We start from the raw sequence: 27,359 nt of genomic DNA, 5'->3' as shown, positions 1-27,359 counted from the left end.
CAGCTTACGAATTTAAATTATGCAATTCGTTTCATAATTTTCGCATATACATATAAACATTTTTTTGCGAGTGTGTTTGTGTGGTGTGTGTGCGTCGGGCATGTATTCATACACTAATAATTACTTTGAAGATAATATATCAGGCAATCAATCTTTCAGTCACCATACTGAAGTTTAGAGAAAGATTTAGCAAAAAAAATCCCCTCAATTGCATTGGAATCTACTTATATCGTTTTGCTGTATATACATAAAAACTCAAATTGCATAGGCCTATAATATATGCAAGTTAAGTTCTTTTATACTTTCAAAAATTATTTCCTAATTTCTTATGTGTGGAAATTCACAAACACTTCCCTTATAATGAAAACATATCCTTAAATAAACTAATGCACACAATACTCTTAAGTGTACATTTTGCATTACATAGTTTGTGAATAAAAAAGCAAAAAAAATACAAAAACATTATTTGTACAAAAAAGTAAAAACTGTTGTACAAAAGTACAAATATGTAAAGGTATGCCTATATCGGTAAGTCTTACTACAACTTATAATTATTTCAACAAATACTAAGGATTAACACTAAAATTTACTTCATTTCTGCGAAGTCAAAATGTCCTAGGTATTGTTTATTACATGGTTTGTCCAGATGAGTTGTCTACGTAGACAATGAGCTCCTTTCATGACAACGACTAATAGCTACAAACAATAGAGGTCACATGACATACAATGTCCCTTCAGGTTACAAGACCTCACCTTATTGATCAAACGTTATATCAAGACACCTTGTATTGACTTGTACTGCCTTGTATTAATATCTTGTTATTATATATTAATGACATCATAATTTTGTCTGTATTCATAGTTATGAGTATACTGAGTAAAGGTACAATAAGTGGTAATTTGTATGTGTTTATTTTAGTTATTTAAAAGAAACCAAGGGTGATAGATAAGGTCTTAAAAATTATTATAACTGACATTATTTATTTAGCCTCATAGCTATGATGAGTACGGGTTTGGTTGACTTGTACAATTTTAACATTTTTCCATGTTTATTTTAGGTATTACAACTATATAATGAGAGACAATAATTCGATTAGGGCTTTATCGAATTATCTACAGTCCTAAAATTCCATGAAATTAGTCCTCAATGTTGCCAACTGTTAAAAAACTGGTTCTTATACTAGGATTACTAAAATAAACCTAGAGACAATAAATGTAGGAGGAATAGTATGTTTTTATGGTGCAGTATATATAAATATTCAAGTCTCTATAAAAAAAATGTGCATGTGTATTTCTTGACAGAACCCAAATTGATGAAATGGAGAAAAATTACATCGTTCAGCTAATTTGTCCACTTGAAAAATTATTTAATCAAAGGATACCACATACAAAATAATAACTCTACATTTCGTCACATTGTAAAATATAATTGAAATTTTTACCCGGTGGTTCTCTAAGGCAGGCTTGTTTGGCTTTAGGTGTCAAAGCTGCATGATAAGTGCTGCGTTATTTATTGCAGGATCAGAATGACATCAGCACAGTTGAAATTTATCTGCATGTGTATGTTTGTCTTTGCATGACTGAATGACCACGTAATTTACAATTACACTAACAATACATTTTACACACAATTTAAATTGACCAATAAGACTAAAAATTATGATTTTTAAATCATTCGTTGACCACTATAAATGAGAAAATCCATACATTGATTACAGACTTAAGAAGTTGGTCTTAGTTTTTAATAATGTTCTATTCTAGTTCAGCTCATGTTAGGCTTTTGCTTGACTTAATTTAATTAGAAATAATATTTAATTTTTGTGTTTGTAACCTGCTTTATTTAATTAATTCTATTTTGAAATTCACATTTATTCAAAGACAAGTGCTCTAAGCAAACCTACTAAGCCACCGTCAGATTTGACATTAAGCACAATACATTCTTCAAGTGTTTGCCACTTAAGTTTCCGGACGCAACTGTTCCAATCCTCCTTCACCACAACATTGAAATAGCCTTAGGCAATACTTGTGTGAATCAATGATATAGTGGGCCTGTTTTAAGTTATTTTATTCAATTTATAAACAGTTAACGAATCTGTTTATAAGGTTTCCTTCATAGAATGTACATCTTGACTATTACATATGCATAAACGTTATATTTGTTGTATGTTTACTATTTTAGAAAAGGTATCTGGGAGCTCAATATTCGCATGTAAAGAACCATGTTACATGCGCGTTACAAAAGGACCAAATTACAAAAATGCAAATGCACATGTTGGCAATTGTAGTTATATGCATATCCACTAAAATATATATGAAATTTTGGAACCCTTAAAAGCTGTTGCTCTAACTACAATAAGTTAAAGTTGCGCTGAATCTATAATATTCTATTGGAACCTATAAGCACTATGGTCTCGAACAAGTTGTCATATATTTTATATTTGATTTTATACAGGAACGACCCCAATTCCTAAAGCCATTTTAATAAATTAAAATTCTTGCTCAAACTATTATAGGAAAACAATCAATCCTCTAATTTGATCTTATTTCTGGCCGTTCCAGAGCGTACGAGGGAAAGAGGAGATTAACATCACCCGTGTCTGTTTTAACTTATTTTAATGTCAATGGAGAAAAGGTTAATCATCGTATTTATTTCTTTGCTGATGGAACTATTAGTGTCTTTGTTCTTCTACGTGAAGGACGGTAATGATGCCCACAAAGCCATCTTTGATTTTGGAAACCCCTTCAAAGAGGATGTACGTGGCAAGGATGTGTCTATGAGTTTATATACTGTTTCACTAAAGCTGAGTGAGGGATTCCTCGATGACTCCCAACTTTGCTGTAATTTCCGGGCTCACCATGTGATACACGGCATAGCCATGGAGCCATCGGTCAGCAATTTCTAGACTGTCCCTTGGAACCTATAGTTGATGAGATTCTCCTTCGGTTGGAGCAGTTTACGCCCATTTGCGCTCGTGGGTTACGCATATACTGAGTAAAACAGAGGAACAATCATTAGCCATTGATAATGATCAAGGTAACATTCAAAATTCCTCTGTTGAACTTAAGTAGAAAATATACGAGGTAACTTCCTCTAGCCAAGTTATTGTGTAAATTTGTGTAAATATTTGACACTTTTTCAGATTAAGTAAGGAATAAAAGGCTTATAATTAAGTATGGGGGAGAAAATAAGAACATTTTAATACTTACTAATAAAATGAAATGTTATCATTCAACTTTGATATACTTTGATATCTACACTACTGGTTAAAAACCTGCGAAAAAAAAAACAAATAATAAATGCTAGTACACGCCTTATAAATGCTAGGTCATTGCAGAGTAAACATGGGAGGACTGTTATCAATAAACATTACTGAAATCCATTGCTTATAAACTGACCAGTGTAATAGGTTCATTTGAACGTACAGTCGATTAAAATTGTTAATGAGCACATTAATACAGATGTAGTTTGGTTTTTGTCAAACCTACATTAACTCACAGATTTTTACTAAAAGAAACTTTTAAACTTAACTAAAAACGATATGTAGATTTGTCAGTGTAAACAAATGTGTAGATTAATCTTAAAAAGGTAAAAATTTTAAAAATCCATACCTGTAATTAAAGTTTGTATCATACACTTTGTTTTAATATTCACAAAAGTTCCGATACCATTATTATGTACTGAGGAGGTGAGGTGAAAGGCTTATCCCAGCAAGACGCATATCGGGTCTCAAAGTTTAGGTTAATATCTTTGAAACTCACTCTTCTGTTTTCCACTTAATATTAACAACTAAAACTTTGTAGCTTTAAACATAAAATACTATATTCTAAAATGCATTAGTTTATTATAAACTAAACCTACCTTTTTCTATTAATATAGAGAGTAATAAAGCGTTTAATCATATAAAATAGATTCGTCTTCATTTCAATTATGTATACGGGTTAGTGATAATTTGTAGTACCTTTTACCTTTGAAAATAGCAATGTAAAAATCTAAGTTGAATTTTAATTCATAATTATTCTTACGTAGTAGCCTGTCATAAGATTTAAAAATAAATATGTATTAACCAATGCTGAATAAATTACCCAATTTAATAAACAAACATTTATATATGAACATATAAATAAGGAAGGAGAATGTACAATAGAAATATAAGAACTAAAGTGAACCATAAAGTTGACAAAATAGTAGGCACATTTATCTACAGAATATGATTTGTGTATCGCGTATAGTGTTAGTACATGTAAATACCATATTTATTTAGTTAAATCAAACCTTAAATAAAAATTATGGTAATTATTTATTAGTCTAAACTTATACGTTATTTATACAGAATACCTTTTAGGCGCAATTCTGTTTGTAAGACATTTAATATCTGGAAATAGAATTAAAAATAATTTCCATTAGGTTATGTTACTAATTCGTTTATTATGGTAAAAAAATGAGAAGTCAATGATCCGATTAAATACGTTTTAACTTAAAGAGTTTCTATAGGGTATGATTAACTAACTGAACATAAACAGTTGATCATTTTCCTGTATAAATGTCGTTCTATCATGTTTTTATTATACTTAACTAGTGCTTATTCAGTAAGTACAAACTTGGCGTTTCAAAAAGATCCAATCTTTAGGACGGTGAACAGTGAAGGAGGGAGACAAATATGACTCACAGTAGTGACAGTTGTGTGTTGTGCAGTGTAGTGTGGGGGTGATATATAACCTGTAGTTGAAACATGTATTATAATATAAATGGTTTTATTAAAAATTTCGTTATATGTTGGCCTTTTTAAAACAATCAATACATGTATTATGAAAATAGTAGTTACCATTGCCAATCTATGCCATCGTTTATGAAAAACAGATCTACAGTATCTTAGAATAAGACTATCAATCCCTAAAACAGATTATATAATACGTATACGCTATTTTACAGCAAACACACAAGGATACTTTGTTCAGAAGACCAGCAAGGGCTGGGTCAAGAAGATAATACAGGAACATCTAACTCGTTGGGTTAAGCAGTCCGTAAACTATATTAACTGGAGTGTATCAAGCTGATTGTAGGGTATGGGCATGGGGTGGAAATATAAAACCATAGTGTGCTTAAAAGCATTGTATATACTGTTACATAAGTAAATTTATATTACCTTTTATTTCGTGTGTTTATGACTTATAAACTTCAGTTTCGAATTCCACTGTGGAATTCTTATTGTACCTTTATAACTAAATTGGGTAAATAAACAAAATACTTAATCTAATCAGTAAAAGTCGAACATTATTACTTTTTAGTGGGACTATTTAATTAATTGACACTTTGTCTACATTTATTTAAGTACAATTTTAATTCTAATAATGGCATTCTTAAGTATAATTATACATTTGTTGATTAAGATACTTAGGTTTAAAAATAAACATTCTTGCCAAGCATCAAAAGAGGTATTTAAAATCATTTCATAATAAAATCATAAAGTTTACCCTATTCATAATAACAAGTTTCTTATGTACACGTTTAATCATACAAGTACACCTGGCATAAACTATAGTGCTAAGCATCTGCGTTCATTTTCCTAACAGGGCTACCGTTAACTAGTAACCTTTAAACCATATTCAATCTACAATTGTCTACTATCACCTCGCATAATACAGTTTTCATTTGCCATTAAATTGAGAAAAATATAATTGTGTAACGCAATTTTAATTAATCTAAGTTTGCAAAGAAATATAAAAAAGGGTACTCTAATTGTATTTCAACCATGATTTAAAAGCAACATCTGTTCTCCACAGAGAACAATCTAATTAAAACGTCAACTAAATTATGTTGCCAACTTAATAAGCTACTTAACAAGAAATAATGAACTGAAGAAATCCCTTTTGTACTAGAGAATATTAATTACTGGAACCTCACTAGTCCTAAATAAAAATATTCAAACAATTGGTAAAACTTGTCTTGTTATGAAGTCAAAATAATTCTTACATTTGTAACGAGTTATTTTTCCTAGGGGGTATATTTTTGCTATTTGGCCGCGCACCGATTGTTGAGGTGAGCGAGCGGCGGCAGCGAGGCTAGCGAGCGCCCTTTGACCCGGCTTATCAGTGCCGATAAGCCTGGGATATCCTAGATCTTCAGGACAGTCTAGGACAGGGACATTCTAGTGGTGGATCTCGTAGAGTGAGGAGAAGAGTGTTGGTGTCTGGCTGAGACGACGAGTGTACTGGAGTACGTGGTGTTACCGTTGTGCGGTGTGACAGTGAGACTGGTGGACAGTGAGTGTCGGTGTAAAGTTGGGTGCTAAGACCCACTGCTGGTGAGTGGACGACGTTCTTTGATTTTGGTGAAGGAGCCGATATTATTAGTTTGATAATATTATTATCTGAATTTATTGCGAGAGTTAGAGTCGTAACCGTGCTGGTCAAAGCCTGACGGTAGTTAGGATTTATATTAGTCAGGAATAATATTAAGGTGTATTCCTGACGGTTCTGGGCAGGTGCTAGAGCGCAAATAATATAATTTAATTGACTGTAGTAGATATTATTTTGCGTTGTACCTAGAGTTAGTTATATTACTAATAACTCTGAGGCCCGACAAACCTAGGCTGCACGATTTAGCGTGCGTAGTTGGAAGCACGAGGCCAGTAGGCTAGTAGCTAGTTTTATTAGCCTATTAACAGAAGCCCGGCTAAGCAATATAACGTTGATATAGTAGCAGTAGTGGTAGTAGCAGTAGGGTTGGTATTGATTAATCATTTAATTATTTTAATTTAACCTGAACAGCTTGCTTAGTAATCCAACACGTTAGCTTGGTAGCTTGGATAGCGGAGTACCGGCTATCAGATAATATATTTATCTAGTGTTTGGAACGTATTTAATATTTATTTATCTGCTACTAAGTAGCTCAATATTTTAATAGTGCAATTGCCATTTAGTTTTGCTAGTTTGGCTTGGTATTTATTGAGACCAGCTACTAGTTTTGTAGTCACTCTACCTGTAGTGTACTTGTATATTATTATGTGGTACGATTATTGAGTGAACTGTTTGATTCTTAGCTTGGGCATTAGAGTTGTGTATTGGATTATAGTGGCCTAGTAGACCCCGCCTGGTGATAACACGCGTTGTGGTTTTTATTGGCAAGTCGTCGTGTAACTCACCGTGTTTTAGGCACTCTGGGCTTAACTATTGGATAGTTAGGACGAAGCCCGAGTTGCGTAGTCAGCAACGACCCCCTAGGAGTGTGGAGAATCGGCGTAGGCCTGGTAGTGATTATTTACCTTTATAGATATTAGTTAGTAATTATTATTTTGCTAATTAATTGAGCTTTATCATTGAATATTATTTGAGTGAGAACCCTTACTGTGTATTTGTGGTTTGACTTTCGCACCCATAATTGGTTTGATTTAATAGTACGGTGTTAAATAGATTTTAATTGGTTACGCCCTTGTTTTTGCGGATTTGTCGTGGTGTTTTGAATTTTAAATATGGTTGTCACTACGAGTACGACGTCTGTGCTGGGCGGTACGCCTATTACGTCTGCTATTACTACGACTAGTTCTGGGGTTAGCTCCGAACTGTCGGTGACGACGACATCGTCATTGTGGCCGGCATCTTCGCTCGTTTGGCCGACTATTTCATCGGTCGTGGCTACGACGGTGACAACTTCTTTGACCTATTCCGCGCCAGCGACTATGTCCTTGGGGTCGCAGCCCCGGGACAGTCGCGTGGGTTGGATCTATGACCTTTCGAAAGGGGAGCTCATGAGGACGATGGACCAGTATGGTTTGGTGACCACTGGGACTTCTGCTGAATTACGGCAGAGATTTTCGTCGTTTTGGAAGCAGCGGAATGCCCGTCGGTACAGCGAGGATAGGCTGTGTACGGCTGGGGCTGCTGCACCAACATATGTACCGCCGGCTACTACAACCATAGGGCATCCAGACCCCCCGAGAACCGTACCTCAGGTACTGGTTAGTACTGAATCGGACCAAACAGAGATATTCAGGCTTAGCGGGGAGTTAGAGGCGATTAAAGAGATCCTTGGGTTGTCTTTAGGGACCGATACCCGGACTCTTAGAGAACAACTTGCATTGGTGGTGTGACAGGCGAGGGGCTCGCCGAGTAATGGGGTCGGCTATGGGTTCGAAAGACCCGCCAACCCTACGTCCCCTGTTGTGGCTGCTCCAATGCCTACCTTTGGGTTACCTAGTAGACCCGAGGGATGGCAGCGGCCCAATGATAGTTCTGAGAGACCAGCCCGGCCTTCTAGCTTGGAGATGCCTCGAGGCTCGGATATGCTCTCAAATGAGGCCAGCAGGGTGGAGCCAAAGGATTGCTCCAAAGTATGTGACATGGTCCGAAAGTGGGGTTTGAAGTTTGATGGCCGTAGAGACCCTGTATCATTCCTGGAGCGTCTTGAAGAGCTGATGGGGTCCTACTCTATATCATCAGAGGACCTGCTCAGAGCGCTGCCGGAGCTGCTGCAAGGCTCAGCGCTTCTGTGGTATAGGAATTGTAAGGAGCTCCTGTATTCATTCGAAGCTTTCCGACATCAGTTTGAAATCCAGTTCTTCCCACCAGGATATTGGAGGAACTTGGATGAGGAGATCCGGAAAAGGACACAGGGTGAAGGCGAACACTTTAGAGACTACGTCGTTGCCATAAGTACCTTGCTTAGGCGTAGCGGTACGTTGTCGGGGCATGGTAGATTGGACTTGATCTACAACAACATGCGACCTGAGTACAAACTCATGGTGCGAAGACGGGACTTCCGCAATCTGGCCGAGATGATTGAGTTGGCTGAAGATTATGAGGCCTATCTGCGAGAGAAGGCAGCCTTCCGGCCTCCACCTTCACCCAACGTAGCGCTGGTTTTGGAAACCGCCTACGTTCTCAGGAAGAAAGCTGAGAAGAATCTTGAGACTGTCACGTTCGAAAGAGGTAGTTAGATTCTTAGCTTGGGCATTAGAGTTGTGTATTGGATTATAGTGGCCTAGTAGACCCCGCCTGGTGATAACACGCGTTGTGGTTTTTATTGGCAAGTCGTCGTGTAACTCACCGTGTTTTAGGCACTCTGGGCTTAACTATTGGATAGTTAGGACGAAGCCCGAATTGCGTAGTCAGCAACGACCCCCTAGGAGTGTGGAGAATCGGCGTAGGCCTGGTAGTGATTATTGCACGTTTGTTTTGGTGACTTGTTTTTGACTTGTTCACAGTGCCCGTGTATGAGCCAGTCCTATACCGGTTAGACCCGGCTTTTGGCCTAGTGGTTTCCCTGACCTTGTCGCAGACCCTGGAACTTTACCCAGCCATTGTAGGCTGAGCTATCCCCGGCAAACGGCGACGACTGCACTTCTAATATTATTTTTCCAGTGCAGAAAATCTCGTCGCACATTTAAATGTTATAAAGAAGTATACATTATTGTGACTGTTATGACGATAACATTCATAATATTCGTATGAATGGACGGTGTAAGGTCTTCTTTTCAGTGTGGCTACCATAAAGTTATATATTTCCACATATCTAGATGTTAAATATGTTAAGGGTGTTCTAAATTTATTTACAAAGAGCCAAAAAACTCATCCAATAATTTAAGAAGCTCTATTGATTTAGTACTTTTTCCCGCATTAGGTTAAGGTCGACTTGAAAATCTGTTTTATCTGCTAAGAATTAAATAATTGTATTAAAAGAAATATGTTAGACAAGGAATAATATTTCTACGTAATATTTTTCCGTTTTATATTTGAGTTTATGCTTTTATATAAGTTGCTTAAATTGCATAAAATTGTATTCATTACATGATAGTTTGCATAGAAGTACCCTTTCCATGATGTGTTAGCGCTTTATAACTCACATTATGATTAACGTCATTAATTCATAAAATGTGACTGTAGCAAATTGCAATTAAGATTTTGCACATTTTTGTTTGATTGAGTTTTGTAGCTATATAAAATAAATACGGCAGTATATACCTAGGAAATAAAATATTACAAATATGTTTTCTACTTAGGGCGCACGTTGAGCCTGAAGGTAATTTCTGACGGTTGATGGTTCATAACAGAAATAAGTGTTTTGAGTAACCTACGCATTATAATAATACTAATGTCCCTATCGCTAAGATAAAAAATACCCCGTCACAGCAAACCTGAAGACTAAGTGAATTTCCATTTATATGGCTGGATTTTATATTGATACAAAAATATTCCCTTTAAATCGCTAGATTTATTTCATATTTAAATTATATTTATTTTACCGAATACTGGTTTTCTGCTAATAGAAAGGTATTGTGGTGTGTTTTTATTGAACTATTGAAGGCTTATATGGAAGAAATAAAATTACAAACTTGTATTAAAATATACCCATAAAGATGCAAAATATAATTGTTTATTTATACACCATGAAAATATCAAGTACATTTTTTATTTACAATATTTTAAATACCATCTGTAATCCTTAGGCATAAAAATACGCTTCAATGTACAAAATGATTTCAACATTTATAAGCTCTTAAAAGTCGTTAGGAGGAAAAAATTTTGAAACTTACTAAGACTAGACAAGAGTCACAATTATGCGAGAAAATGGATGCTGTGTACCAGAATGGTTATTATTATTTAAAATCGAATTAGCTATATAAAAAATCTTGGTAAATAAATTTACGCCACACTACATTATTTTGACAAACTTCCCGCACAAGGATTTAGTCCAGAAAACAGCTCTTTGCCGCCAGCTTATTCAAATGGGGTTTCATTGCGTACTACCATAGACTAACCAACACAAGTAGACTTCTCATCCCATTGTAAATTTTGAAGCACGTTTTTCGTGTGTAGTTCATGTACGTGACACATGGGCGTTAGTGTCGACAAAACTTTGTTTCTATTATTTTAGGGTTAATTTCTTGATTTGTGCTTTACTGTTTGGTTATATAACTAGGGGACAAGTTATTGTTTATGATTAGATCGTATTACTTGGTTAAACGAGGTTTTAAATGGCTGTAATAACGGGAAACAAATTGTAAACAAAACACGACCTCTACATAAACCGTACAGAACTAACAATAAAATTGTCTTCAGCTGTTCCATAAGGATGAGAAATCTACTAAGGGAGTATGTTTTATCTATGGTACTACTGTACTGTAATGAGTTTTACCGGACACCAATCAGCTGATTATACTGTATTTAGGTGGCAATGAATGGTTATAAACAAAAACATAACCTCTCTTAGAGGTTATGACTAGTGATTTTTAATAATTTAATTGGTGGAAATATATAAGGATTTGTACAGATGTAGTAGTATGGCGTAAACTATCGTACGTAACTCGTCCAAAATGTGTGTACCGGACTCGTATTGTAATCCCGTACTCGACTTCGTCTTGCACGGGAACGACCACACTCGTCCGGTAAACACTTATTTTCGGGACTAGTAGTAGTAACGTAATATACGTCTTACATCATATTTCATTGAAGTAAAATTAGCATTAGTCAGTTATACGAACATACATTTTCCAGTAACATAGAACTTTAGTTATTGAAGTTTCATCTCCAGAGACTACAAGTCTTGCAAACGGAATTCCGTCATAAAAGGGTTTCTGTGTAACTAATGTATGTATGTAATTTTAAAGACGGTGATTTCGCTATTCTTTTAGATTTTAATTACCATTGTGTCCATAGATTTTTCTTTTCTATGTTCCTTGGCAATAGGATGACTTAACTAGTGTTATTGTACCATAATTATGGTATAAATAATACTATGATATATATATTTTGGTATGAAGTAAACAAAAAAATAAATATAGTAAGTGGCATTGAATGAACATTATTACCATTTAAATTTACTATATCAAACAAATGGTCCAAGTTCATTTGCATTTGAGAAAATTCAACATAGTTTTCAATTTTACATTTATTCACATAAATATATTGCGAGTCCCATGGTCCCATGCCTCACTTTAAGTTTAAGTTTCCTAAAATGATACACTCGCTTAGCTTAGTGAAGAGGTGTTAGGTCAATGAGACATAAGACTGCTTAAGGGTGTTACTCAACGTGTAATGATCAAAAATTTAAATTTAGAAAAACAACAAAAGTTACAAACTGTTACAACAGCAAAAGAAAACTTTGAAAAGGCAAAAATCAACAATAATAAGATAAATTAATTTACAACGTTAAATTTACAAGAAAAGAAAATCAATTGAAAATATAAAAGAATTAGTTACTGACAAAATATATGACTTGTATGTTTGACAAAATTTTAGTTAGATATTTTATTCTTTCTACATACTGTCTATTGTCCCAGAAGCACACGTACCGATACACGCTTTCCCAAACTCCTGATCTTCTTGGTCCCGTGGCCCGTGGTGATCTCCTCGATTGTCCTTTCCAGGTCCGAGACTCGTCACCCCTCCATCTTCTTCATTAGCCCTTCTCACTGGCTGATTACCGATAGGGTGCGTGGCTTATAGGTTAACGATGTTTCTAGGAAGTCAGCCCTACCGGTCATCGCCTAGCTAACATCAGCTGGGAAAGGAATTTGTAAATCGATGCTCATGCTACTGTTCTACTCTGTTCACACCAACTGGTCGACTAAGTGTAATGTGAACAGAGTGTCTGCATAGATGAGCACCGTGGGTTGATTTATTTTGTGTTTTTGATTTATTTATTTTATTTATCAGTGGCTGATTGAATTTATACAACCATCATAAGTGTATTATTAAATAGATCAAACATATATCAAATTTATTCACACTAGTCCCTTGTGTCCACAGATGATTAAACAACATAAACAATAGCTTTACACATTTCACGTATAAAAAAGCTTAAATAGTTTAGTTCTTTTATTAACTTTTTCAATATGTTAACCATTAATTACCTACACTACGTACATTAAAATAGAATCAATTAACTTATAAACCTTTTTTGTTGCTTAAAGATTACACACTTGAAAGTGAACTGCAAAACATTAATAAAGTTAAGAGAAATAAACGAATCTATGAAGGGATGTCGGTTACTCATAAAAAAAGTTAATTGGTTATCAACTCGTGTTTCTACACGATTCATGCAGAATATATTTAAAACAACAGGGATTTAAACATTCTTATCATTTCTTACCTCAGCTTCTGTTGACCGATCTGAAACCAAATGCATTTAATTAGACCAGGCAAGGAGAGAGTATAACATACTAAACAAAATTGATTTAGATTTATTAAACCGAATATAAAGCAATAACTTATACGATACGTAAAAAAATTTAATCCTGAACTTTTAGTAACTCATGCCATTCAAAAATTGTAACACTAATTCATACTCTAACTGTTAAAACACATAAAACCACATGATTATATTACAATAGCATAGTATTATATATTATTGCACAGACAGAGTGCCATACTAGAAATATAAATGTTGTTTTAATTACAAAAAGAATTTTTTAAATATACAATTTTCACAAAGTTAAAATGTTCCTATCATTAAAATTCAATTTCAGGGTGTTAAAGTAGCTAATAAGTTATAAGTATGTTAGGATAATTTAAGATATATAATGCTTCATTCAAACCTACTACAAACAATCCAGAAGAAAGAAAAAGAAATTATAAAAAAGTTCTTCTGTTCAAGTACTTCAGAAAAATTTATACCTGAACTTCTTAGAAATTAGCCTTGCTTTAAATTAATTTGCGTTATGAAAATAAAGGTTGCTATTAACTACTTTAAGCTCGCTCAATCACCAAAAATAGTTTGGAAACCAGCCAGTATATAATTTAATTAATTTCAAAGGTACTCAATCAGGAGTACTTCGTCATAACGACCAATTAGCCTCGGGTCGTTAATTAACGGTAGATTTAACTCATTAGAAAAAGTATTTATCGATTCCCGAAAGTGTATTTGGTTATTCATCAGTTAAGGTTTTGAACTCTCCAGCCAATAGAGCTTTTATTACAAGTTTAATCAAAATATGATATCATAAAATGATAGGCTATAATAATTGGTTTAAGGCTACTATCTAATGTATTATGTTAAGTACAGTCCAAACAACTGTAGTATTGCCTATTGATTCACTTATACACATAAAGGAATTAAACGATCAAATATTATTTTATAATCCCAAAGCTTATAGATTTTAGTGTGTTCATTTATAATCCGAAACCAGGGGAAACGAGTAAAAACCGTTGTTGGTTCCACATCTTTGCTCAGTGGAAATCAAGTTTTATGCACCCATAATAATCGTTAATAAAAACGATTAATTTAGATAAAAATGGTTACCGGAACCCCAAAATATTTTGTTGACAGCTTGGAACTTCTAAGTTTATAAAGACTCAAGTTTCACTTAATTTAAAAGGCAGTTACAGAAGATGAATATCGCCAAAATACGTCTCTATATGAACTACATAGGAATCATAGAAAATGCATTGAAAGTATATTTATATGGGTCTCTCAGGCTCATGACTGATTAAAATTTTTAACATTTTATATTGGGTTGAGTTAGAGCACATTTGTTTTGACAGATAATATTCTTTTACGGAGGCTGTTAGAATGAGGTTTAACTCGATGGAGCATTGCATTTAAAAAGGTTAAACTGCCTCTTATATACCCAATTTCGGGGTCACGGGCAACATTTTTAAAATTTTCAAAATGTTCATAATTATGCTGTAAAAATGTGTACCATGTTTAGGTTTATTCTTGTAACCCAATTAAACTTGCATTAGGGGTATCCACAATCTTGCATGACAATATCTCATAATCCTTTTTCCGTGCTTTAATAAAATGAAAATAGCCCATATCTAGAGGTATGTACATGTACATGTAGCGTTAAAAAATCCTTTAATAAGTTTTTCATAACAATTAATACAACCGGTTGAACCTAGAGTGCACTTTAATTTATTTAATATCTTGGGAGTAATTTTAAAATAATTTGAAGTTAAATTTACATAATTAATTTAGTAAACTGCTATACAAAATTCATCTACTGGAGGATTAAATGCATGTTTGTTAAAAAATCAACATAAATTCCTAGATGGGTATTTTTACTGTAACATATTGATAGACTTTTAGTTCAATAACCAAGTAAGTTTCACAATTTGAATTTATACATGCAAAGGATTTCAGTAATGTCAATTGCTAACAGTTCTCCTATGTTTACTCTGAAATGACATCATATTTATTTAAAGTTTAGTTTCTGCACAGCTTTTTTTCAGATTTTCTACACCACTTTCGTAAACAAGGTTTTCCTGACAACTTCTCCATTATATATTTTTTTATATGGCCTTCCTAACAGTGCTATAATTTAAATCACGCTACCAACTTTCTAAAAATATCTTAAACAAAACTGTGTTTGCTAAGTACAATTTAATTAATTATAAGTAATTACCTAACGGGTACAGTTTTCACCAAGAAATTTTCGGGTGAATACATGTAGTACTAGTACTTTATGTGAAAAAAGACTCATGAAATAGCAGTCTAATACTGAGAATATTTTATTAAACCTAATATTATTACTTTACAGGTTAATTTGAAAAATAAAATTTGAAATTTTATTGATTATAAGAAGTTTTACAATTTTTTTTTCTTATAAACATATGTTGGAAAAAGTTTGACAGTTTAGTACTCTACATAGTAATATAAAGACTTTTGGAATAATTGTAAAAGGATTAGTAAAAAGTCAATAAATCTTTCAAAATGTGTTTTCACAAAAAAAACGCAAATAAAATTTTGAGTGATGTCAAAAATAGTAATAAATTCCAAGAGTCAATAAAAGTTGCATGTTTATACTCAAAAACCATAGGGCTCTCAATAAATATTTGTATTTTACTGATTATTGCAACTGAAAAAATTAAAAAACTCAAAATATAAACAACTTCTACATTTTTTATGAAAAATGTATAACATATTCGCATGAATGAAATGATTATAAAATCTTCAATACCTCATGTATAAAATTCTGAGATATACATTTTGTTATTAATTTTATGTACTTTTAGAATATATATAAGGTTTTTTGCTAAACCTAAGTTATAAGTCTCCTATATAGTGTTTTGTAGAAAGTCGCAACTGAAAAATTCATTTTCGAAAAAAGTGACAAGTCATTACAAAGTGATATGGTGAAAAAAAAAACAAGTCATAAACTGGGTTGAAAAACATTGAAATATATATTTTATGACTAAATATGGTTATTACAAATATTTACAAAGTAAGCCTACATTGTATTTGGCATACAAAATTAAAATCGGCTAAGCCTACGCAAAAAATTGGATGCCAACCAAAAAATGAAATAGCCTTGGCCTAAATTAGAAATAAACTTATAATGAAGAAAGTATATTTACAAGCATGGTTATAGGCTATAAACTGTACAAACAAAAAAGAAATAGGCCTAAATTATAAAAAAACTTTATTAATAAGTCGCCCAAAGAGTTTTGTACTGCACTGTCACAGCACTATAAAAAATCACCTGTTTTCAAAATTTCCCACACGCGTATATAGAAACGCCCGTAGATGTTTTATGTATGAACAATAAAGCCCGTAATCTCATCTTCACAACAGTATAGGTTGTTAGTAATTTATTCCATCATAACACAACGAAATATGTGTTTGAGTGTGCCAATGACAAATTCGGCTCAATGAGCCTCTGCCATCTCACACTACACTTGCCAAATTCGGCTCATTGAGCCTCTTGCCAGATGTAGGGTTAAAAATCAAGTAAATAAGGTTAGTCACACACCAATCACAACCTCTATTGCTCACTTGCACATTTTCATCTTATCCGTAGTAATTCTCTCATAATAAACTTGATCTAAACTGGTTGAAAAATATATAACCTTTTTATCCTTAGATGCCATTTAGCCTGTAAAATAAATAATGTTTGTTGCAGATTATGATTTAAAGAGATACATAATGTAATAGTAGTGTACGCAAAGATCGCGTAAGGGTTGTCTTGAAGACATGATTTTAAAGAAGAAAATTTAAGGTAATAGCCTTGGCGAGTGCCTTTAAACTTCTACGAGTGTCTTTAAGGTTAATTACGTGAGTTGCGTACACTAATTAACCTAAGACCGTTTCTTAATTACTAAAAATCATTACTCATAACATCCAAGAGAGGTTTGTTTTCGTTTATAACCTCTCATAGCAACTGATTGTGATGCATTGATTTATTGTTCCAACTACTCACTCATTGTTTAATCAATTAAATTTACCTTAACAGCTGGTAATATGACAATCGAAGTATTACAATCTAACTTTTTTTCTCTCAATACTCGAACCTCATTGGTCCGTTACTCGTGTCGTACAGTAAAACAACAATATTGTTGATTGAATCTTTTCAAGTCAAATAACTGAGCTAAAGCGGCTAGTTAAAAAACCGTCGTTGGTAAACAGTTGAGACGTACCAGTGGTTCAGTAGTTTAACAAATCGTATTTCATATTTATAGGAATTCAATGAATAAGGTCAATCAATGTATTCATTTTTTATTTACTTTTATAATTTACTAATTCACCTTGTAAAACACGATCGACTCGCGAAGAAAATCTTAAATTTATTATAAATTTAATACCAGTAATGTAATGTACTTTTTACTAAGACATGTTAGTATAAGTATATAAGTATATATAAGTGTTAGTAGTTAAGACATGTTAAGCAATAATTTGCATTTAATTTAATTTTATTTTATTTATTAATTCTAAACGTTAAACACCATTTTACAAACAATACAATAATTTTAAAGTGCATACATGTAAGTGAACTAGCAAGCAGACAGTAACAAAGGTAATTAAGGTAACTTATATACATCTATGAAAAGCAAAACAGTGAGTGGTAATATAAATAATCAAGAAAAGAGAAAAAGAGTTCAACGAGAAAAAAAAACTCAACAAGCAAAAGGTAACAAGAATAGACTATTTAAAATGCAAACTTAATAAGGGCATTGTAAATAACAAAGTCAACGAACAGTGATCATGACAAGAACCAAACAAGAACAACAAAAGACAACAACGCTTATATGGCAATAACAAAAGTAAGAATTTAAAACAAGATAATAGGAACTTATAGATATTGAAAAACAGAGAAAAAATATGTGAGTCAACAACCAACAAGAAATAACAACCAATAAGAAATAACAGCAAAAATGGTGTGGTGACATAATTTACAAGTTAAGATGCTGAGCAAATACAATAACTATCCATCACAAATTTTAGTTGTATTACTGAACATATACTTTTAAATTTTTTTTTTGTGGCCCATTGGCACCACCAAAATGGAAAAATTCTCAAATTACCCCCACTATTAGCACAACAGCGACCCTTCTTTTGAAGTGACTGTACATAGTAGCATTTAAGTATCATGGGTTGGGACAGTAAAAAAACCAATTCTTCAAGGAACCAGTTTAGTTTCATCTTAACGATGGTTTTGGATCTAAACTTCAAATTCATAAAACACTAATTTATTACTTTACTGTAAATATGATTTTAGTTTTTAATTGACGCTGTATTTTTGAGAATTTCTTTTTTATCCTCTCAGTGATTTACCGTATGAAATTTATTTCAACAAGGTTTCGTTTTCCTACCAAGTGTTTAAACTAGTGTTAACGTGGAAGTGTAGTAAAGAAACCCAACTCAGTACACAGTTCAACGAAAAAAAACTCTATGTTTTACTCTCACAGGTGAGATAACAATATCCACACATGGGAAGAATTGTTAAAGGTAAACCTTCGCTTCACTTATTCAAACAGAAGTTTTTACTTCTATACTTTGCAAGAGGGTTGAAAAAGGTTAGTTTTTGTTCATTCATGTGATGCATCTCAAAATAAAATGCAACGAATATTTTTTTTTATTTATCTTATTTTATTCTCTTACGGTATTTTTGGTTTTGCAATTGTTTTACTAGGAGTTGATTATTATTATCACACAAATCACACTCTTTGAAATAATCCCAACATCGATCAAGCCAAATCTTAATTATAAAACACAATGGTATAATAAAGTATTATGTCTTTGTATAAGGTTTTGTGGAATATTAAATGTAAGGAGATCTATTTGGGGCTTTCCATAAATTAGCAACAAATAATCAATACGTGATCTGCTAGTTTTAAAGTCAATTGTGTAAAAGATTAAATCAGTGATAGTTATGATTTATATTGTTGGACACGTCGTTTATACACCTTTAAATAATTGAGGTTTAAGAATATTTCTCTTTAAAAAAAATACATTTCCTATTTAGTAACTCATAATAACGATTTGCGTGTAATGGAGAGTGCAAAGTACGTCGTTGCCGCTGGAGAACTGTGGATGTACGGAGAAGAACTGTAAGACATAGCTTTGATAGGTAGTCCTATTTAAACAAAACTGTTGAAACATTTCGTATTATTATTAATATTCCTACAGATATATTTAGAAACTGTAACGCAAGATACATTTTAACTGTTTTATTTAAAATGTATAGAACGAGATATGTGAAAAGGAGTATTACATGTTTTTGAAAACACGATTTAAGGTAAACATGGTAAAGGTACAAATAAGTAATTTTTCAAGCTATTTTTAATTTACGAGGGACGCATGAATGTACGTTATTGATGCTTGAACCTAACTTATTAATTATCCAATTAACTTACTTATTAACTTCTTGTACGGTTTTACTCAGAGATCAACAAGTTTAAGTAACAATTCATTCTAAATAAAACATAGCTAAAAACAGCGACATGACCCTTTTTCGCACAACAGTCACTGTGCATGACATTGTTATACATACACATGTTGGGTTGTTACAATGTATGAGAACAAAACATAATGACAATATATTTAAAATAATACGTTATTATTAAGACGATATGTTTATTATTAGTGTTGATTCACTAAAATTTTAAACATTTGCAAATTCGATTAACCTAGTGTGTCAAACTTCATTATTTACTAATGAAAAAGCTGAACATACCTAAAACGTGGATATAATTACGTCGAATACAGTTTATTAATACATACAGGGTATCCCGGAAATACATTATTATCAATGTTTATGCAATTTTACTATGGAGTAAATAGTTTTTTGATGTTCAATTAAAACATTAAAAATGCACACATTTTTACATAGAACACAAGGAATAACAATACTAATACTTAAAACTATTTCAATATTTGTACGTGTGACTCAAATAAAGACTAAATTAAATACCCAAAATACTTCATTAGAGTAAAATAAAACAAAGTTTGAAAACGTAGCTTTAAGCCGATATACTTCATTATCAAGATTCTACAACTGTTTTAAACTGTAAATTCAATTAAAACTTTGTAACAACAAAATTACCTGCTTTGTGTTAGTAAGTGGTTTCACCAATTTGTTGAAAATAGTTCAAACCCACGTTAATATAGGACCAGATATTATTTTTGAACTATTTAAATCTGTGTTTTCTTGAAGGATTTCGTTAAATAATAATCTTAAAACGTCAGCCTAAAACAATGAGTTTGTTATCAAGTTGGACATTGCATTTATTAAATTAATATAATTGTAAGCAAATGTGTTATACAGGGTGACAAAAAAGTCTGGAAACGGCTTGATATCTTTTTAACGAAATTCGTTAGAAAATTCAAACTTTTCACATAAACTTATATATATGAAAACTACTTTTTGCAAGCATTACTATTTTTTGACCTTCACCAGGGGACGGCCCATGAGGAGTAGGTACATAATCTTTAATGTAAGCATAGGTTGATATGCACATCATTTTAAAGGTCTGGTCAAGTGGAGTTCATTGCCGGAAACCGCGTCAAAAAAGGTTCATCCGTTACAAAATGGCGGCAGTCCAAAGTTCTTGCGGAATACCAGCAGAGGCCTTAGAATTGGTAAATACTCATATTCAAAATTAGCCGGGAAATCTGAAACCCGTTTAAATTTGTTTTGAAGATTGAATAATATTAGTCTATGAGCTAGTTGACTTTAAAATACAGTTTCAGCTCTCAAGCTAATGTTTAATACGAGTATTTACCAATAGTAAGGCCTGTGCAGGTATATTCAACAAGAACTTTGGACAGCCACCATTTTGTAATGGATGAACCTTTTTTGACGCGGTTTCCGGCAATGAACTCCACTTGACCAGACCTTTAAAATGATGTGCATATCAACCTATGCTTACATTAAAGATTATGTACCTACTCCTCATGGGTTGTCCCCTGGTAGAGGTAAAAAAATGATAATTCTTGGAAAAAGTAGTTTTTATACATGTAAGTTGATGTGAAAGGTTTGAAGTTTCTAACGGATTTAGTTAAAGAGATACTAAACCGTTTCCAGACTTTTTTGTCACCCTGTATAGAGTATTCCTTTATATCACCTTAAGCCGGGTTTTCCTAGGCGCGGAGTCGGCCAGCGGAGAGAGGAACGCGGAGAGCGGACTCAGCTTGTCTTAGGTAATTTAATGTTACTGTTTTCCTAGCAGCGGAGCGGAATGCCATGTTAATTTCAATTCCGCTCTCCGCGTTCCTCTCTCCGCTGGCCGACTCCGCGTCTAGGAAAACCCAGCTTTAACAGCCTCGCACTGTAAACAGACAGGAGATGGTTTGCTTCGTGTTACTTTGGGATCTTTTCTCAGAGGAAATCAAGTTTCGTTTGTCTAAGCCCATCCTTACTGAGGCTTACATTTTAATGCCCAGCTAGACTTCTTTTTTGTGTTTTATAACCACACTGATAGAATGAGTGGATCCTTGTTAGCCAACTGCAGAGACTGTAATAAAGAATATCACAATGTGTTTAAAATATTTACTGCTAACCACATACAAATATTGATTGTTGTAGTCGGAGTCATTTTTAAATAAAACGATAATTATTTAAATGGGGTTCGCGGACATCGATGTGCATGCAGCTGACATATACTCTTCTTCTTTTCTAAGTTACATTAAATTATAAAGTGACTTGCAAAAAGAGTCATTCAATGTTTATTACGAATATTTAAAAGGATATGGTATAATAATTAAGTGCGAGTTAGCTGACACTTTGTTTAACAATGAATTACAGAATAAATATAGGTACTGTTCTTAAAAAAGTTGCATTATCTGTTGACGTATTGTTTTTGAGTACAAAACCCTACATAATAAACGGCCTAACTTCGTTATTTTTCTTTAACCTTTGGCAAACACCTGGTTATATACCTTACAGATCCTATAAACAGTTAAAAAATCTAAATTAAATCCAATAATTAAAATAATTAGCCCTCAAAAAAGTCTTCTTCAAGCAATGTTTCGTATGACGCATTGTAATGCATCAACTATGCAGAGCTATATAAAACTAATTCAAAATACAGTAGCTGATAAGAACATAGAATAAGGACAGTTAAAAGTTCGTTTGAAAAATATTATCTTAGATGGTTTATAACCACAAGTTTTTTTTTCACTCGACGATTAAAATCTTCATCTCATTACGTGCAAAAACTAATCACTTTTTCCACTGAATTTCACATTTTCAAATCAAGGTACAATAAATATTACGTATTTTAAATTAAAGATGATCGGAATGTACAATATTTCATGTGTAATCAATGTTGAATTAAATGCTAAACATAAACAATAATGTTAAACATTAATATGCTATTGAAAACGCTGAAGTATAAATTGCTCGAACGACACGCATGACGTGTTCCCGAAAACGGAAAGTTTAATTTTACGCATGAGAGTATTGCCACCGTGCTACTCTTTCGATGAATATTAAACATTCGTTTGTCCATTATTTTTTCAGGGCTGGAATTGTATCAAGAACATAAATCATTGAAAGGTATATTGCTATTGGTAAGTAAAGGTGGATAACTTAACTATTTACCTACATGCATTTGATTTAAAACTAATACTTCTTAAGCAAGGGCATCGGAAATTCATCCATACGGAAATACACTTATAATAATATTTAACCTTAAGCGATTTAGTTTTTTAAAGGAAGAACATTACAAATAATGTTTTTTTGTAAAAAACCTTTTTAAAATGTAAATTAAATTAAATTATATTTAATTTAACCAACACCATCAACCAACACCAAGAAATCACAAAAAGCTGTACTGACAAAATTAATGTTTAGTGTTTCATTTCAATCAATATTTTAACCTATTGATGTTGTAAATAGCATTGATTTGTAATATAACAAATAATCAACACGGTAGTAATGCAAACAAATTTATCCATACAATATTTATTTGTGTAACTAGTGTGCGAAGTGGCACTTTGCTGCACGTGAGAGAAATGTTTACTAAAAAAGAAGAAAGACTCTCGAGTTTAGCAAAGACACTCTGCACTATCGTTACACATTATATTTTTCTTACATTTATTTATTTTATTGTAAAATAGAGCATATAAATAGTTAGTCTTTCAAACACTATACAACACGTTTTCGGGTTAGGTTAAATCCAAGCGTTAAACGAAATGTGAATACTCCAGCTGATCGTAGTCGTAGCATAGATGAAGTATTATATTACTTTTTCTCTGATCGTAGTATCATAATACTTATTGCGTGCCTGATATATGCACACTGTTTTGTGTTGTCTGGTTTAAATACTGGAGAGCCACAACAAAATTAGTGCGACAAAGGTAAAAATGAGTGCGGCAAACTCATTAAGTAAATGCAGCAATTAGCTACTTTGCGTGCTATAATCAGTGCAAGATTGCGTGGTTTGTTAGGTAGCTGTAGGAAAAACTTATTGCAGTGAAACTCATTAAAATATATATAATGACAAGAGAGCACTTTAAAATCCAAATATTTAGTGAAACACGCTTGCTTGGCAAAGATTTATTTATTTAACATAGAAGTGTATTATTTATATAGATGAACTGATATAATTCCTGCAACTGAAAAAAATTGGAAAAAGGTTGAGAACACCCTTCCCTGTCTGATCTACCTTTGTTAAGGGAAACATTGGGCAAGATATCAGACTGCTATGTTTCTCTGGTGGCGCAAAACACACTTTAAGATAAAGGACTGCTGGAACTGTGGGATAATTGGGATAATAAAAACGCCCTTGTACGTAATGAGCTGTCCAAAGTTATACCTTTAAAAGTATATTAGATAAGATTGAAGTAAATATTTATGTTCCAAGGCCTTTGCTTCTACTTTCATGTGTATACAGTAGGCATCTTTGTCGTAGGGACACTAACCTAAACGAAGAATGAATTTAAACATTAATGGTAATGACATGCACAACAATCGAAACCACGTGATTTAATAGCAAACTAAAGGATTTTGATTATTATTGATTTAACAGTATCTATGGGTAATTCAAGTAAACCGTAAAATAAAAAACCTACAAAAAAGATGTTTCGTAACCATAATGTTTATGCAAATGTAATGCACAATAAAAAGGCATGCTAATAAATGATGAATTAATGAGTCACCATCCTTTTTGTTTGTATTGTTTACGGCCACGAAAATTTGTAAAACAATCGAGTGAGTGTTAGACAGCATTGTTGACACAACGTTTGATTGATGAATGACTCACATTTGTTTATGATTTGTATTGGAACTGATGAAAGTGTTGCAAAATACAACCATAGCATACTTTATATGAAAATGCAACAGTGACAACACGAGTGTAAAATCTGTTTTATTTGTAGGGATGTTAAGGTAATTATAATAGTGCTATCGTTGTTTAGAAAATTTTAATGAGTGGGCAGTTTTTTTCCAAAGAACAGATTTCATTAAAATATTTTATAACCACTATACTATATGTATTTAGGCTCTGATTTTTATAGAGTCAAATACAACGAAAGATTCAGCCTGAATCAATAATTGAACTTTTTCCAATACCTACATTACAATACTGATTTTAATAATTATAGCTTTCAACACAATCTGAATGGTTAAATAGTTAAAGTGGTAGAACAACACGAAAAGAACACAATTTTAAACAAGTACTGTAGCTTTTAAACTGGCTGGGTAATGAGTTGGTTTACAAAAATAAATTGGAAAAATGATGATGGATAAAATCTTCATGATATAACCTGTGAACTTTGAGCTTTCAATTAATATATTACTTAATATGTAATGACATGAACATAGAGGGTCGAACATCAATGGAATACTGATCCGTGCTATTATCTAACTATTAGTACAGACTACTATTGTGCCAGTAAGCCGACAAGATAGTACAATAGATGTTACTTGCTCCAGGCTACCTTATGTAATGGTTACCTTAGAAAGGATTATATGTCCTACGAACTCTATTATGTGATAATAGTTAGACCTTTGTCTTCTTAAATAATGGGAAATCGTTATTCTCATAGGAGAAAACATTACTTTTTACTTTAGTTGTTCCTTAAAAAATAACAATTTCACTTCATTTACATTCATTCATATTTAATGTACTTTGTTATTAGAGTAGTGTTCCTACGGTATAACTTTGTATATACTTGTTTTAATTTCGTTTTATAAAATGTGTTAAAAGGCTAGATTTTTAAGTGGTGGCAACATAAATGTTTACATAAGAAATAATGTAGAGTTTTGTGAATTCCTATAAGATTGTAGCATATAAATTGAGAAACATTGTGGGTTGTCTGTATTCTTAAAGAATTATCTAACATATTTGTAATCAAATTAAAATTTTTGTTTAAGATTGTTTACCTACAAAGCTTGTCATAGCATGAAATAAATAGTTTTTTTTTTTTTTTTTTTTTTTTATGGGGAGGAGGTGAAAAGGCATTTACGCACACTGAGGTGCTCAATGGCCACTCAGTAGTGCCGGACTCCCGCGGGCTCATTGTCCCCGGACTACCGGCTAAAAAACCCCCTCGTCTCCTAGGACACTAGCCTGGAACTGTTCCGCACATTACTTCGGGCGAGGCCTTTTATACTACGCCCCTAGGGCTTTCCTTCTGGTTTCCTCAGAAAACTAAGGCCGATCGAGGTCGACCTTCTTATCCCGAAGTATGGCTTCAACGAACTGCTTTACACAGTTCCAGTTTCCTTCCCCCTGTATCATAGCTCCAACGATGTTGTCGGGAGTAATGTCGACGCCGATCTCGGAGATCAAGGAGGCTCGGCGGACATGCCACCTGTCGCAGAAGAAGAAGGTATGCTCAGCCGTGTCTGCAATGCCTGGACAGTACATACAGTCCGAGCTGGCAGCCCTCCCCATTCTGTGCAAAAAGGCCCGAAAGTACCCGTGACCCGAAAAAAATTGAGTCAAGTAGTACCCAACCTCACCATGCTCCCGTTCCACCCATGGTCGGATGCTAGGAATGAGCCTGGCGGTCCAACGTCCCCGAGACTCGGCTTCCCATTCACGCTGCCAGCGGTCGAAACTGCGGTTGCGTTCTTCTCTGGCAGCAGTCTCTCTATCTACTTCAGGTCTCCTACGGTAGATCGCCTGTCGCTCCCTCGCGAGATGAAAGACGGGGATGACACTGGCAATCACCATGACTGCAGGCTCGGAAACCTTCCGGTAAGCGGAAGCAACTCGCAAGGCACCTCGACGCTGAACACGGGAGAGCCTGTCACGGAAGACACGCCTCTCCAGCACGTGGGCCCAGATTTCAGCGCCGTACAAGAGTACTGATTGGACGGCAGACATCAGTAGGCGGCGTTTGCAGGAGCGGGGGCCTCCGACGTTTGGCATAAGCCTACTAAGGGCAACAACTCCCTTAGCGGCTTTGTCAACAGTTCGCTTTATCTGCTCGCCGAAAGACATTTTGCTGTCAATCATAACACCAAGGTATTTGGCATACAGCTTGGTCTCCAATTGGGCATGGCCTACTTGCAAAGGAAGGACGGTGGGAATTCTTTTCTTGGTTAGGATCACGATCTCTGTTTTTTCAACCGTCAACGATAATCCGTGGTCCCGCATCCACTCGTTGACACGGAGCATCACTATACCAAGTTTAAGCTCTGCTTCTTCAACGGTTCTGCCTGCAACCAGAGCAGCGACGTCGTCGGCGTAGCCAACGAGGCGGGTCTCGTCTGGCATTTCGAGTCTAAGCAGACTGTCGTAAGACACGTTCCAGAGATCAGGTCCAAGGATCGATCCCTGTGCAGCCCCAGAAGTGACAGAGATCCGACGCTGACCTTCGCTGGTGTCAAAGAGCATGAAATAAATAGTATGAAAACTACTACTATGGAGTTTAAATTTATCCTATAATACAAAAAGTTATTTTCTACATTATATTTCTTATCATTAGTCAAATTTAGGCTTATGTATACATTTTGCAAATAGTAACGAGCTATTGTATAAAAATAACAACCCACTGGGTACGCAAGATAAATTCAAATCTTGTTCTAACAACTGTTTGAGCAAGAAAAAGATAACACACACAATTTCTACAATAGAAGGATAGCAGAAAAAGGAATTAGTTGTCTAAGTATAAAATAATAATTTTGCTGGTCGCAATGCAAAATTTGCATTGGATACGCTGGTATATCAATATGGAGAGTGATTTAGGAAAA

General features: G+C 33.7%; 1 protein-coding gene across 5 annotated transcripts in view; it reads right to left on the bottom strand.

The window, feature by feature from the left end:
- Positions 1-27,359, bottom strand: part of LOC129002321 (glutamate receptor ionotropic, NMDA 2B) — a 679,287-nt gene that overhangs the window by 340,484 nt on the left and 311,444 nt on the right. For all 5 annotated transcript variants that reach the window (XM_054430034.1, XM_054430032.1, XM_054430035.1 and 2 more), the window contains exon 3: positions 13,088-13,107. The gene's annotated coding sequence lies outside the window, so the exon portion shown is untranslated. The remainder of the gene's footprint in view (positions 1-13,087; positions 13,108-27,359) is intronic.

Source organism: Macrosteles quadrilineatus, unplaced genomic scaffold (assembly GCF_028750875.1).
Source record: "Macrosteles quadrilineatus isolate MER2022 unplaced genomic scaffold, UCM_ALF_1.0 Scaffold_9__3_contigs__length_116548681, whole genome shotgun sequence".
Taxonomy (NCBI): Eukaryota; Metazoa; Arthropoda; class Insecta; order Hemiptera; family Cicadellidae; genus Macrosteles; species Macrosteles quadrilineatus.
Note: the sequence above shows the minus strand (reverse complement) of the source record. Positions and strands in the feature narration are given on the sequence as shown.